We start from the raw sequence: 16,479 nt of genomic DNA on the forward strand, positions 1-16,479 counted from the left end.
TCATATACTGTGTTTTTGTTGCTTGAATGAATTTTATTATTTCTTCAAGGTTCTTCACATACATACACCTTAAGAGATATCAAGTAGGCGTAACATGTTCTCAAAAAATTAGGGTTGGCACACAGAAGAATTTTGAGTCAGAAATTTTGCTGGTTTTGGCACATACTCACAAAAAGGTTGCCCACCCCTGGCCTAGGGTTTGTAGGAGAACTGAAGGGATAAAATGTATGGGATGTTTACTCATCAACTGTTACAACTTGGAGAAGGCCTTATAGTGAGGGTTACTTGTTATGTTTAAAGCTTTTTAGTTCCTTTATGTTTTCCTTTAACTCAGTAATTTATAGTATTTTAGGGACTGAGAATATTATATCTTTCCACAGCTCCTGCAGCTGCATTTCTCATATTTGGAGAAACAGACGAGGTCATTCCCACAGAGTGCAAAAGCTAAACCTGGCCATGGGAGAATCACCTTCCTGATCAAGGAATTTCTTCACCCAGGTAAGTTTCTTATCTGGTTGTGATCTGAGCATCATATTCACCCAATTAATACTGTGGCGTAAATGCCACCCAGCATTCAGAATCTCGAGTTTTCATATAAGACATTTTGTAGTTTAAATCTGGGAAGGACCCATTGTATCATCCCATCTGCTGAAAACAGTGACTTTGGCTGCTTTCCTTTGTACTTCACTGTCATTTCCCCGAGGAAGGAGCAACATGGAAAGGAGGAAACCCAAGCGGTGATTTGAGTAGAATGTAAACACTGGGGAGAAATGAGATGTTTAGCTTTGCATTAGGTAAGCAGAATTTCAGCGAGTCGGGATCAGCAGATCTGTGTGATGTTCTGGTAAGCCACTTCCCTTCTGCAGCCCACTCATTAATTTTCGGAAGCCTGACAGAATGGCTAAAAGGATGATCAATTTCAAGTGTCACTCCTGGCGCGTTTTTAGCCTTATGTAAAAGGAGTTCCTGACAAGGACTCTTTGTGCCCTCAAAATGTCTCCTAGCGTTGAATATTGGGAAGAAGCTGAAATAATGAAACGGCCCTTTTCCTGTCACCAGAGTGATCGGATTAGGAGACGTTGTGATTAGGGTCTGTTACTGACGTTTGGGGGGTGGGGGGTGGGGTGGGGTGGAAAAAGCACTCAAGCCAGCAAAACCTTCAGAGAAATAAACACATTCCTGGGGAACTACTTTTCCTTAGTGGAACTGTGTGGAACAAATGGGATACCGTTACTCATTTCCAAGTGACTCCATGACATTGCTGCCTAGTAGGTAAAGTCCTAACTCTCTCCTCCTACTCCCTATTCATTTTTATTCTAACGTGTTGCTGGAATCCTGGGTAGATGACTGGTGTCACTGAGCTGCCGCTGAGAGGGCTGTGGGTGGCACTGGGGGTGGCTCTCTATCAGGACAGAGTGTCTTTCCCTCCTCATGTCTCCTCTTTCTCCTTCTCACTCACTCATTTCCTCAGTCTTCCTTGGATGCCACCTTCCCTCCCACCCCCACCCTTTTACTTTCATAACACCTTCTACCCTTAAATCTTGATGCCAAATCATAGGCAATACTTAGCCATCTTGATGTCTGTTGGCACCAGAGCATTTGCTGATGTTGGTCTTAATTTACTTTATATCCAAATATTTGTTGAACTTGGTCTCAGTTCCCTTTATATCAGCGTTCTCAACCTGTGGGTCGCGACCCCTTTGGGGGTCGAACGACCCTTTCACAGGGATCACCTAAGACCATCGGAAAACACATATATAATTACATATTGTTTTTGTGATTAATCACTATGCTTTAATTATGTTCAATTTGTAACAATGAAAATACATCCTGCATATCAGATATTTACATTACGATTCATAACAGTAGCAAAATTACAGTTATGAAGTAGCAACGAAAAGAATTTTATGTTTGGGGGTCACCACAACATGAGGAACTGTATTAAAGGGTCGTGGCATCAGGAAGGTTGAGAACCACTGCTTTATATCCTAATATTTGGCGAAATGGTCATATTCCCAGTGCACTTGGTGAGAAAAGGGGGCAAGGTCATTGCAGAACCTAGTTACAGAATATCCACCACAGGATGTGGAAAAGATAGAGCCTGAAGGTCAGACGAACACTGTATGGCACGGTAGAGGATGCATAGTGGCAGATGTGTGTGCCTGCGTTCAGGGGCCAGGCAGGTAAAGGAAGTAAATGGCGCAGGTCTCCTACAGATGGAGAAGAATGGGAGGCCTGCTAGTCCATCCAAAGGGGCAGTCCTCCTGCCCTTCTGAATGTGAGATCCATGTGAATTTACTTGGTGTGATACTAACTAGTCAACAAAGTATGCATTGTCCTGGCAAAGGAAGAAAGAAAAGAAGGAAGGAAGGAAGGAAGGAAGGAAGGAAGGAAGGAAGGAAGGAAGGAAGGAAGGAAGGAAGGGAGAGAGAGATGGAGAGAGAGAGAGAGAGAGAGAGAGAGAGAGAGAGAGAGAGATAAAGGAAGGAAGACAGAAAATGAAGTGAAAGGAAAGAAAAAGAAAAAGAAAAGTAAAGGAGAGAAAAGAAGAGAAGAGAAAAACAAAACCCAACTCTCTGCAGGCCTGGTGTACTCCAGGCTGCTCCTCTGTGAGTCCTACCAGAAACACTATAAATTCTGGAGTCAGAGAATTGTAATTTTGTTACACCTGGGAATCTGAATGTTACCCCAGTGTTCTGAGGGAAGTTGGAGCGCACACACTTTTCTGGATGAATGTTCATCCACTCCTTTAAAACTCTAATTCCTCAGAATGTGAAATTCTGAACTAAGATGGGAAGCAATAAACTAATTAAACATCACCTACTGCTAAAACACAATGAGCTATTAAGTTATAAGCTAATTGGATTGGATCCAACTTAACTCGAACCAGAGTCACATTCTAATTGCTCTTTTACTTTAGAAAATATCAGAGATCACGCGATGATATTTTTTGGTGACAGTTCTTAACAAGCCAAGCAGGTCTTCAGTAGAAGCCTTCATTAGAGCAGTGGCATTTGAAAGAATTAAGGCCAGTTTCCTGTAATTGACTCAGGGTAGTAGAGGAAGAGAGTTTGTGAAGGACTTTGAAAAACACAGCCTTCATTTCACACACACTAGTCCTAATAATCTCATAATATGTTTAAAAAAAATTTTTTTTCCTGGAATGTCATTTGAAAGTGTATATTTTGCTGGCTGAGTTGTTTTTAAGTCTTTGCAGCACGTAGGAATTGTTTCCTTTGTCGTCATCGAACTGTCAGGCTGTGGATAATCATGTTGGCTTTGATGTCTATCAAGAGTAGGCACACAAAGGGAGGGTGGGAGGCGCGTGTGACATGACACTCCCCCGTGTATGCAAAGTGAGAGACTTAACCACATAGGAGAGCGTGCACAGCACTGGAACATGGTGTGGAGGATGCACAGTCTTCTGTTCTGATGCGTGAGCGCTGCGCTGGGCGCACGTCCATTCCGCCTGAATATGCTTCTCAGATGTTCGCCTTCAAGGAGGGCCTCAGATCTCGGGTGCCATCCCTTTCGTAATCTAAGTTAAACTAGCCTCCAACAGGCCAGTGAGTCATTTCTGTTTTCCTCATTAGTGAGTGTCCTCTAGCTTCTACCCTGGGCCTTGAAAGTGTGGGGCCCGCTGTGCTTTTCTGGGAGTGGGGAGCGCACCCGGGCCCCTCAGTTCCTCACAGTCCTGTCAGGATGCTAGTCCCCACGCAGTGGGACTCTGGGGCCCACGTATCAGACTGATGTCTCGGAGGGCTGACCCCTGGGGGCTGACTGGGGGTCTGAGCCCTGCCTCTGCTGGAGCTCTTTGGGGGATGGGGGCTGTGCAGGGCACCTCCACTTTCCCAGCTCTTCCCGGCTGCTGGCCAGGATCAATAGACACCTCTCAGGGGGCGGCTTTTCCCTTCTTGGGCCCTGTCAGTCATGCATTCAGCTCGGGGACCTTTCCTTCGTATGTCTTTGCTGGGTGCTCATTTGCAGTGTAAACAATGTCAGTTCCCTTACTCTGTCTTTTGCCGGCCTGGTGTCAAGCACAGCTCTCCTGCTCATTGTCGCCCACTCTCATCTCCACTCTGTCTGGCATCGGGCGGAGGCTCAGTGCCCGGCTCAGGGTGCCACTGTGATGCACAAGGGAAGACAGGGCGAGGAGAAGCTCTGGACTCGGGCCCCTGTCAAAGATGACGTCTCTATGAGGCAGTTTCTAGGCTTCGCTACTTGTTGTTTTCCCTGCACCCCTCCCACCCTACGTCCATCACTTATCCACTTGCCCCCAAGTGAGATAACTATGAAGGCGGATTTTAAACAACCTTAGGACTTAAAGATGAAGGTCAGAGACAATACCAATGCAATGAATGGGAACGAAAAGAGATTGCAATTAAATTGTCACCAGTCCTCCTCTGATAAAGAAACAATGGGCTCAGAATGAACATCCATAGATTCCTTTAAGGTTCTGCACCAGAAACAATCTATTTTGTTTCCGATATAGGCGTATTGCCTCTGCAGCCAAATGGTCCTGTCATAGGACTACACTGTTCTTCACATATTTCATCTCTCTCTTTTTTACTAGATGTAGAAACATACTTCCTACCTTAATGGCACTAAATTCACTCAAGCTGAATTTCTTCAACAGTAAAAACACCACACAACCACAATATGTGTGACATATATACGTATACACATATATGTTTCATCCCTGAACTTGTCTGTCTGTGAGCAGTGAGTCTGAACACACATCCACACTACTCCATAATAATCTCTGCCATGCCTTTGCCTGGGCAGGTAATGTCTTACAGACAAAAAGTCTGTAATTAATTTTATGACCTTGGCAGCCTTCCGCAGTTCTTTTTCTATTGTGTACAGAGCTAGCAAAATATTAACAATTTCTAACAATTGTTCCTTAGTCTGCTAACTTCTTTCCAGTCTGTGGCACTTTGCAAATCTCTCCCTTTTCTTTTGAAATCTTTTTTTTCCCTTTAAGCTGAAACATGGTATAATTAGATGGTTGATAACATGGGTAAAATAAAAAAGAATTTCTCAAGATTGAACCCATGAATGCTATCTTTAGACAGCAACTTGCAAGGTGCCGGAGAATGCATGGCTGTGCACTTATGTTTGGACTGCACTTTTTTTTCAATAATTGAAGCAATAGTTCATGTGTGGACACATTATATAGAGGTCTGTAATAGTTCCAGTTTGTTCACATTTTTATCCACGTCGCCTCCGAGTTACTTTCTGACCATATTTGTAAGGATTCTCTGGGGGCTCTATGAGAACTTAACCTTCTCCCTTCTAGAGGACAAGGAAGGACTGGCAGAGAAAGCTCTCCAGCAGTCTGTTGGTGTCTTCCCATTTTTTCCCATCAGGCAGTGCATTTTACCCAAGTTTTCAGAGTCACACAGAGAAAAGACACAACATTACCCATTTTGCCCCTGTCAGGTATGTATGCCCACAGGCGTGTACTTCACCCACAGAGAGGAATCCTCTTAGCTGATGGCAAAGAACTACCTTTGAATAGTTCCCGGTAGTAGGATTTTTATTATATTTTAGTCTGGAAACACAAGCATTCCTCTGGGTTCTCCTTTTTTGTATGTGTGGAGCCAAAGACAGCCTGCAGCCCTCAGCGGGCGTGTCTTCCCTTTGCTCTGTTATGGGTAAGTTGTAGCGGTTTCTTGTTACAGATGGTGCATCATCTTTACAAACTGTGACGGACCTTCCCACTTAGTTGCAGGATGTATTTCTGAAGACAAATGAAATCTTTTCCATTGAGAGCAGAATGTGTCTTTCTCAGCCAGAGAAGATCTAATTAGCTTATGTTATTAACAGAACCCCCCATGTTATCACATCACTTCCTCACTGCGCATCTCCTGAAGTGCTGCTCACGTGATTGGGGACTGGGTGTAATCAGGAAGCTGGTGTGTGATTAAATAGCCTTATACGATGTTGGCACAGCCTGGAGCCAGAATCTTCAGAAAATATGCATAAAAAGCCTCACATATCTGTTTTTTTTTAAATAGTTCAACACGCACATTTTCCAGAATCTGGTACCCCACCCACCCCCTAAATGCCCACTAATGGTTCTGTTATAAACACATTAAATTTTCATAATTTATCAGAAATTCTAAATACACATACACCGAGTGCTAGAAAAAAAGTTTTGTTAAAATATCCAGACACGGATAACTGCTCCATTAAGCCATAGTGAGACTGTAAATGGAAGACCAGGCACTGGTTCTGAAAAAAAAAAAAAATGAACTTGTCAGGTTTGGATTCCAGTGTTGGTGGGTTTGTCCTGTTTGCGTAGAGAGGGGTGGCCCACCAGGCCCAGGGCAGCCTGGGGTGTGGGCGGGGACAGAGCCAGGCTGTAAACACTAGTCTGTACTGGCTCCCAGTCCGTCCTCACACCATGTTATGGGAGAAGGGGCTCAAGGTGTAACTCAAGCAGCTTAACATGAAAGTCTCAAGTCCGCTCTTGACATCTAAGTCTGTGTGAGTGTGTTAACTGAAAAGTAAAAGTAAAACAGAAGAAAAACAGATACCTTAAAAGGTCCATAATGGCCAAGTCAAACAGAAGGAAAAGACAGCAAGAGGGACCCAGGGAAAGGGCCTTCGGTTTGGCCTTTGTCAGGAGCAAAGCAGAGAATTCGCTTCAGTTTGGGGCACCCAGGCTGAGGGTCCAGATTTCTCCTTGTCCGTGTCCTTCCTCAGGAGCTCCTCAACATGGCATGCAACCTGAGCCTGCAGGGCCCTGCTGGGCCTTAGGGTTGAAGGCGGCGCCTCCTCCTCCAGCTCCTGGCGCTTTTCCTCCACCTCCTGCATCTCCTCCTGGTGGACGGGCTCCAGGTTTGAAGACTCCTGGCGGATCCCCCTTTCCTTCTCCTTCAGCTCCAGCTCTGTCTCCTCTTTGTTGACGATCATCTGCCTCACCTCTTCCTCCTTCCTCTAGCTTCCCCAGAAACTTCGTTCTCTTGGCCTCTATGTCTCCTACAGGCGGAAGGGCTGGCTATTGATATCCCACTGCCGTCCTGGAAGCCCATCTCTCCAACTTGCAGCGCCCGTAGTGCTCGCTCCTAGTGCTGACTGTGGGTCAGCTCACGAACGTCCTCCTTGTTCACCCGGGTCAGCATCCCCCGGAGCTTCTTTTCTCCAGCATCTTCATCCCCCAGGCCCACCCACCATGGCCCAGCTCCTCAGTGTTTCCAAGAAAACGAATAAAAGCCCCTATGATTATCTGATTATTTTTCTTGCTGACTACTACCCCCTTGTCTCGGAGAAAATTAAACACGTGTCCCATTGTGGGGGGCTCTCCTACACGTTGTTGCAGACCTACCAAGCTCCTTTGTTTCTGCGGTGTCTCTGGGTCGCGCCTGTGTTCCCTTCTCTGCCTGCTGACACAGACATAGAGAGCCCTGTGTGTGATCGCAGTGCTGCCTGGCCCCTGGGCCTCGGGAGAACAGGCTCCCTGGTGAAAACCCTTGATGATACTTGTATGCCCTTGGACATCATGATCCCTGTAAGATCGGTGGGCAGGATATGGTCTGCTGCCTGCAGTTCAATAAACGCACAGCAGCCTGCCCCCAAGCGTGGCCCAGGGATCACCTGTGTCAGCAGTTCCAGGCTTCCTTGTGAAGGGCACATCCATTTGGCTCCTGTCACACCTACGCCTGAGTCAGAATCACTGGAGTCACGAAGAAATATTTGCATGTCTGAGCGGTCTTCGTTCTTCTCACAGTCTTGATTGGAAGTTTTTTTTAAATGTATCACTGAAAACTGAAAGTAACGTTGATTCAGAAATGGAAGAAAATGTGTGACGGCGTCGGCTTCCCTTCTGTCCCCTCAGTGGACAGTTGGGAGAGTCCTAAGGCTACTCAGAAGGTTGCAGCAGAATCAGGCAAGAGTTTATAGTTGGTTAATAAATATGCATGAATCTTTAGTGATATAAACAAATGATTGAATGAATAAATAAATGGAGGACAAGTTTCCTCTCTATAGTTACTGGGCTGTGAGCGAAGCCAAGAAGCCACAGTAATAATTGCTGCAGATAAGATCCACTGGCTGATGCTAAAACTGGTGGGCAAAACGCTGGGATATAGGCAGACATTGGAACAGATAGAACATGTGCCTGGACCACAGAGACTCAGAGGGAGGAGAAGATGGGTTCCTTGTTTTTATTGATTCCAGAGAGGAAGGGAGAGGGAGAGAAAGATAGAAACATCAATGATGAGAGAGAATCATTGATCAGCTGCCTCCTGCACGCCCCACACTGGGGATCAAGACCACACCCTGGGCATGTGCCCTGACCAGGAATCGAACCGTGATCCCCTGGTTCATAGATGGATGCTCAATCAATGGCACCTGGGCTCTACTCTGGTTTTTAACCTGTCTTGGGTCTTGAATCCTTTTGAGAATTTGATTAATGTTATGAACTTCCCCACAAAGAATAATGCACATAATTGTGTACTCTCTAAACCTGGGTTACAATTCGACAACCCAGTTAGGAAGCCTTGGTATAGAGAGAATGATAAAAATGTCAATCAGTATGTGTGAGCCTTTCAAAACTTCCCTGCACCCATTGAAAAGCTCAGTCAAGTGGTAAAACAGAACTGATATGATATGAGTGAAGCCATGCTCATGAAGAGGTATGTCAACTCGGCATTTCGTTAGTACACGGGCCACCCCGCTCCTCCCCTTGCTCCTCCATCACTCCCAACCATCATCCATCCCAGCCTCCCTTCTTCCCTTGCCCACGCCCACCCCCTGTCCAAGGTCTGAAAAATACTTTTGGATTTTCAGTGTTAACCAAATGTTAGCCAAATCACTTAATCTGTTAACCTGCTTTTGGAACGAAAGACAATGTTAGTCTATAAGGTGCCTGTATACATTTTTAAAAGGCTCCCTCTCAGGGCATATCAATTAGAAAAGGCCCCTCTAGGAATATGCAAAGGCCCTTATAGGAATATGCAAAGCCTGGAAATTTCTTTCAGCTTTGGCCTATTCACTCTTTCAGGTTGTCTTTTTGGCATGCTCCTGTCTTCCCTCCCTCCCTCCCTCCCTCCCTCCCTCCCTCTCTCCCCTTCTCCTCCCTTCCTTCTCTCCTCCCTCCTTTCTCTCCTCCCATTTTCACTTCCTTATTTTCTGCCCTTATAAATTATTCCAGACTCACCTGGTATTTTCTCTCTCCCATCTCTAAAATAATTCATTTCTTAAAGGAGGCTTGGTTCCTTTTATTGGAGAATAATCTTTAGAAACCAAGATCTGGGTGCTAGCTAAGCGAATAAGTTTTAAGAAAGAGTATATGTGGCCTTGGGCGGTGTTGGTCAGTGGTTAGGGCGTCAGCCTGAGCAACAACGGGTCATGGGTTCGATTTCCAGTCAAGGGCCCGTACCTGGGTTGTGGATTCACTCCCTGCCTCTGGTCAGGGGTCAGGGTGTGTGTAGGAGGTAGCCAGTAGAAGTATCTCTCTCACATCAATGTTTCTCTCTTCTCTCTCTCTCTCTCTCTCTCTCTCTCTCTCTCTCTCTCTCTCTTCCTCCCTTTCATTCTCTCTGGAAAAAAATAAAAAGCGTATATGTGGAATTTGAGGATCTGGAAATGGATTCCATTAATGCTACTTATACCATATACTGTCTGGATATTGGTATGTGTTGAACATTAGGTATGTAGAAGGCTTAATGATATGTGTGTAGTACAGTATGAATATCTGAGAAATAAGTTCTATAAAATGTTAGCAGCAAATATTTGTTTACAACCTATGTTATATGTGATAGCTACCATGGTTTATCAGAAATAAGAGCAATGGCTGGTGAGGAAAAATGAAGCCCACTAACTAAATGCCAGGGATTAACCCCATTTCTTTGTTCATAAGATTCCTTAAAGCTAATCAAGCTCGAGTCTATAATTAATTGAGTGGCATTTCACATCTTGAATGCTCACTCTGAATGCATTAGTCCCTGCTGCAGGGGCATTAGGTAGGTATTACAATCTCTGCATCTGTGCCCGGTATCCTCTCGTTTCCTCTCTTCTTCCAAATACATTGCATTAGCAATTTCCTGCTTCACTGCTCCTCCCTATAAAACAAGCTGTAAGGTTTCGTAGTCTTACAGCAGAGTTGAGTAACAGTACTTTCATTTCTCTTTATAGAAATCTGCCTTCTCTTTCTTGCCTGGTGTCTGCCTTAGCACGGTCACTCAGGCTTTGAGGATATATAAATGGGAGCAGAGGGCTCCAAGAAAATCACCCATTAGCTGATGTTAGCTCCGCTTCCCTGTACTTCCTCTGGACCTTGCACTGACTACACATGCCCCAGATCTACACTGTGGCCCAGACCGGATACACACACACAATAACCGCGGGAGCAGCTGGGCTATGCTGCATTCACCCCGACTTCCATGGGCTTAAAGAAAAATTGGGCCCTGAAGGCGGGTGCCATTGTCATTTTTAAAAAAATTCTTTTTAGATTGTTACAGCATTCCTCATTGAAAAAAGGACAGTGCTTGAACTTCTCGGAAAGGGGTAAGATCATTAAAATTTTTACCCAATGAAGAACACAAGCTAAACAAGGGTCATTTGAATGACATGTGGTTTAATGTGTTCAGTAGCTGCATACCTTGCCTATCGCCACCAGATTTACAGGTAAACTCTGACACCTATTGAAGTAGTTTCTAACAGTTTTGAAGCCAAAGAAACATTGTAATGCTCCCCCCCCACCCCATGTCTAAGAATCCCCAAAATAGCAGTTGTATTTTTAGGATCTTCTGAGTAAATATTGATGACAAAAGCTATTATAAATTCAGCAACACATTGAAGTAAATGTGCATTTTTTTTTACAACAACATGTATATACATTGGAAAAATAGGATACACACTATTTATTTAATCTATAAATAACTCTTGGTTCACATATTGATTCTGGGGACTCCTCACAATAAGCTTGGGGCCAGGATCAGAGCGTGATCGCCCAGCCACTAGGAACAGTAGTCGATTTATTTAACTGTTATTACCAAGAGCTCTTACTTAATTAAGGGGTAGTAAGCCAACCAAGATTAAGCCTTAGGGGCAGAGGCATATTCCCCCCAGAAGACTTATTAATAAGAATAATATATTACAATATCAAGTGACACACATACTTTTTCACTGTTTAATCAGAATCCTAAACAGAAAGCATAACTCTTTTTGAAATCACTTAATACTTGGAAGCAGGGGTTGAGTAAATTAAATTGTAGTTGGTTATGCTAAAAACAAAACTCCCTTCTAGTTGTCCTTTGTGGAAGAGAGATTGCTCTTGAACAGCAATATTAAAACCTGGCAGTGGAATAACCACTCTGATAATATTGGAGAGCATTAAATTAGTACACTTTCCTATGATAGCAATTTGGCAAAATGCTTTGAAAACCTTAAACACCTTGGCCCAGTAACCCTACCTCCTGGAGATATAAATAAATTTCAGGATTTTAAAAAATGTTGGTAAAGAATGTAAAACTATCTACATTTCCAACAATACAGACATGGTTAAACTGATTATGGCCTATTGACTAGATGGAACATTAAGCAGTCACTAAAAATTATATTTACAAAGTATTCAGTAGGTATAGAAATGCACAGATGTTATTTAAGAAAACAACAACAACCGTGTACCAAAAACTGTACCATATAGTATAAAATGACTACAGAAATAAATTTTCCCAGATTTTTATAATAAACCTGATGAGCTTTTATAATGGAAACTCAATACATTTGTTTATTTTCAAACTGTGTATTACAAACAGGTTTTCTTTTTAATGGAATATTGGGAAGCAATATATAAAATAGGAAGATCATTGGAAGCAGGCGGACTTGGAATAGCCACTCCCCTTTGTTTACATAGTGCCAATGACTTCTTCCCTTATGATAGAGAGTTGAAAAGTTATGTTCACAAAGCTGAAAATATTTACGATCTGGCCCTTCACACCTCTCTCCTCTGCCCCTATCTTCTCACAACTTCCCAGCTGGAAGCCAGAGAAGTAAAACACCTGGCAGGCAGGCAGGCAGGCAGGCAGGCGTGCAGGCCCTGCTCCACTTCTGTTAGCCCTCTCCTCTCTGACCTCACCTCCTGCCACTCCTCCTCCCTCAGGTTCTCTTCTCAGCACTGTTTCTCCAACCTAAGAACTCTCTCTGCCTGAGCCTCAGGATCTCTCCAGTGCTGCTGAGTGGCATGTGCTTCTCCTAAATACCCTTGCAGTCTTCTCCCTCAGTGACTTCAAGCCTCTACCCCCAGGTCGCCTTCTCCGAGAAGGAGGCCTCCCTCACCCTAATTACATCCCACACACCCTCTGACCCGCGGCTGCACTCAGTCCCCTTGCCTGCTTCATTGTTCACCCTCTGACATAGTAACTCCTTAGCTCATGTTTACCTCCCTCCATGCCTAACCACCCCACTCCCTCAAACCCTCTAGAATATGTGTGAACAAATTTTCCCAGATAGTGAATATTTTCAGCTTTGTGGACATAAGTTTTCAACTGAGACCACAGTGTAAAGATCGTCTGGCTGCTGCTCCAAGGACAGACTGAGGAAGGGCAAGAGCAGAAGCAATCAGTGGGCTGCGGCAGGGATGCAGGCAGTGGGTAATGATGGCTGAGACCACGGTCACACGCAGGATGAGGGACAAAGCAGCCTCACCCCGGAGCCCATGTTCTGTCAAACATGGATTCTAATCACTGACGGATACTTCAGGCCCGGGTCATGCAAGGCAGCTCTTACCTGCAAGAGATCTAACCTCGTGTGTCTTGTCAGGGGAATTGGCAACTCTGATAGATAAATCCATAATAATAAGATAATTGCAGGGGGCTTGTTAAATCATGTGGGCAGTGCTCATTAGCTCTTTTGAGTTGGAGCAGGGACACTCTTGAGCATCTAATTAAAGCTGTGAAACACACTTCCCAGAGGGGAACAAAAGAAGTTACATACATACAAACTCACAATATTCTGCATGCATTTTTTAGGGTGTTTACAACTCCTGCCTCTGGTATTTAACACCGAGAACGAGAACCTGTTCCTTCGGGCTCATCTAAATGAGAGTCCTGACCTGAAAGTTGAGGTGTGAGGCTCAGCAGAAGGGAAGATGGCACTTCCCTGAGTGAGTGGGTGATGGTGAGGCACAGGTGAACTTTCTGGCATCCTTTAAGTCACACGGGGCACCTTACCGGTGGGGAAGAACTATTTTAGCTTGGGCGTATCTCCTGTTGTATTGAAATGCAATGGTATATTTACTCATCATTTCTCAAAACATAAATTTGTTAATGTTATAAAATACTGTAAATTTCCTTTGGTACAAAAGTCAAATGTCCCTTTTGAAATATTTATTTGGAAATGGAGCACAAGGTGGTTTATAACTCCCCTTGAGCATCAAATGAATGGCCCTTATTGCTTTTCTGTTCCCATTCGTGTTTGTAAGTGAAGAAATTGAAGCAGTTTTACAAGGATCCTGGATTCTTCCCTCTTCATTGACTTGGCTGCAAGTGGGGGGAAAGGTCCTTTGGGCCTATGTGAGCTTTCTCCTTCCTCCTTTGTTACCTGGCTGGAGTTGCACAGCAAAGCTGGCTTTTTCATGAGAGACGAGGCTAGTTTAGTACCCTGCTGTGTATCTGGGTTTGAAAGATCCAGACTGCAAGTCTATTTCCGTACACGATGCTTTTATCTGACCCAGTCCTCGCCCTCATCTAGAAGCAAAGACATTTTCCGGTTGTTGGATTACTTGATAAAGAGATTTGAGAAAGAGACAAGAATAATAGGATATTTTCCCGAGAGGCACATATAGAGACCATCTCATTCCCATGTGTGTTCAAGAACAATGGAACATATTTTTTTCTTAGTGGTGTTATGCTGTGACATACCTAACATACTTGACACTGGGAGGGGATCATGTTTTAACATCATCTTTCCTCTACCTGACAAAATTATTTTCAGGAATTATCATAAAAATGGAGATATGTAGCTTTTATATATAAGAATAGTGCCTAAACTTTACCTTTAAGTGGTCCTCTGTCCAGCCAGTGATTTAGGATGATTTCTGGTTGCCTGATGCTGATAATAATATAACAAAGTTCTGACTCTAGTGAATCTTTCATACAAGGTAGTTTTTTTGAGCACTGAAAATAGCTGAGAGTTTGTTAAACTTGCAGAATAGAGTATATGAATAGTTGTGTACTTGCTTGCTATTGAATACTCATTAATACCTGTATGGGTGGCATAATTTGATCTGAGGCATGCTTTCATTATAATTCTTGGTAATGAGTATGTGGAGGAATAGCTGTCACCTGCCTTAACCTTCTTTGGTGGCCGCTGTTTCTAATAATAAGAACCTGAGAGTGTCTTCAACCAATTTTAAGTCAGTTAACAAAAATTGGGTAATCAGTGGTCATCCTTTGTTTCCGTGTTTCCTTGGCTGTTTCTATAAACTTAGCACTTATATGTGTAGATATTCCATTCTGAAATGCTCAAATGAATCAATTATAAAGTGACTTACCTTCTAGCAGAACCAGGATAAACCTTATAATTGCATCAGTTTGCCAGGAAGCAATGATAATTAGGCACTTATTAATGGGAATGAACCCCAAAGAAGTAAAATACTTTTAGTTCAACAAAAGTGACAAGAGCCCTTCAGCAATTTAAAACTATTGATAGAAAATAGCTTGACCATCAGATTTCAAAATCAAGCTATGAAGTCTTCTTGTTCCTTTTATGTAGGATGAATACCTTTGTAAGAAATGTTAGTTTAGTTTAAGAGGTGAGCTGGGCTACAGCAGTATGTGGAGCACTAGGTGGCGCTGGAGGACTGTAATAATTGCCCACAATTAGAGCCCTTTACAAATCACACCAGTGCCAGAATCAAGAAGAGCATGAAATTTTACATTAAAAATGATGCAAATGATCAGAATTCTTTCTCTTCTTAATATGGTTTCACTCACTAAAAATCCAAATACAGTCTTATCATGAGTGAAATAAGAGTTTATGCACTGCTCACTGGGCAATAACTTTACAAAACAAATTATATTGGAGAAACAACATCGCTTTGTTTGCAGGTTTCTGTTTCCAAATTCTATTGATCCTCAAAGTCACAGTTTTAGTTTGATTAACAGTCATCAACTCATTGCAAGCCATCGCCATCACCATGAAAATATGCTCAATAGTCACCTCTCCAGTAACCCAATAGCTGACAGTTCCTTCCTTCCTTCCTTCCTTCCTTCCTTCCTTCCTTCCTTCCTTCCTTCCTTCCTTCCTTCCTTCCTTCCTTCCTTTCGCTCATGTTGTAAAAAAAGAGTTGTAAAAAAATGTCTACTGCATAAGCTGATCTTTTTCATGTTTCATCTTCACTCTTCAACTGAAAGATCCATTTCATAATCAATCATTTCACTGAGGTATTTTAAATTTCTTTTTGGTTCATTTTAATTGAATGTTATCCACTTTCTGCAAGTCAGTTAAGATTTGACAAAAGAGAAAATAGTACACAAAGATTATCATTGCATTTCTATTCTCTTTTTGGAAATGGTAAAAGAAAGCATACACTTAGTTTTTCAATCAGCTTATTTGTCAGATTTCTCTGTAATATATAGAAAGGCTCCAATCTCATTAATTCTGAAACCTGAGACATAGTAGAAGCTAAAATTCAAAATCTCTACTTGCAGATTCATAATTTACTATGAAAACAACCAAAAAGCATTTAATATTATATGAAATGAAAAAAATAATTACTAATATACAGTTAAATTTATAAATTTGTAAATATTTTACATGTATCTATTAAAGATGCTTTTAAAAATTAAAAATAGCACTTTGGTTTTATATACAACTCCTCTGACGATCTTAATGTAGCCTCAAGTTTTGGGACAGATAATTTAGGGTATAAGCTACAGTCTGAAGGCACTCTGGGTGGGCAGTTGGGATACTGAGTGAACTCCATGGCTGTCTTAAGTAGAGATTATATTTCCTTTATAGCATCATATGTTGCCATATATATTTCATTTCTTAGAACCTATGACCAGAAGTAAAGCAAATAAGATTGCTAGAATTTTGTTGTTAACCTTGAAGGATTCAATCATATTGGAATATGTTAGTAAACTATTCACTCTGATCTCTAATTGTGCCCCAATGACCTAAGAGGATTAAGAAAGCTTTCAAAATTCACAAGCGTTCCTATACTGAGGAAGTAAACTGAACATCTTTTAAAAATATATCTGAGGTGTGGAGTTCATGTAGGCTCTATAAACTATGTTTTGTTCTCTTAAGATCAGAAATCTGAGAGGAATGTCTTGTGGCATAAAGAAATCTACTCCACAGAGGAAATTTATTCCAATGAATATTTTTGTCTGATTTTCAGAAACTCAAACTTGTAAACCATTACTGTTTGAGTCAGTGGTAGCTTGAAAGGCTTTTTAGACATAAAGGATCAAAAGCAAAGAGAGTTATTAAGGAAACTTACACTTTGTTTTGTTAACATTTTAG

The 16,479-nt window shown here is 42.6% G+C and overlaps 1 pseudogene; it reads right to left on the reverse strand.

Moving 5' to 3' along the window:
- Positions 1-360: 360 nt before the first annotated feature.
- On the reverse strand, positions 361-506 carry LOC111825175 (annotated as a pseudogene).
- Positions 507-16,479: the final 15,973 nt, after the last annotated feature.

The sequence above is a fragment of the Myotis lucifugus genome, unplaced genomic scaffold (genome assembly GCF_000147115.1).
Source record: "Myotis lucifugus unplaced genomic scaffold, Myoluc2.0 scaffold_15, whole genome shotgun sequence".
In the NCBI taxonomy this organism is placed as follows: domain Eukaryota; kingdom Metazoa; phylum Chordata; class Mammalia; order Chiroptera; family Vespertilionidae; genus Myotis; species Myotis lucifugus.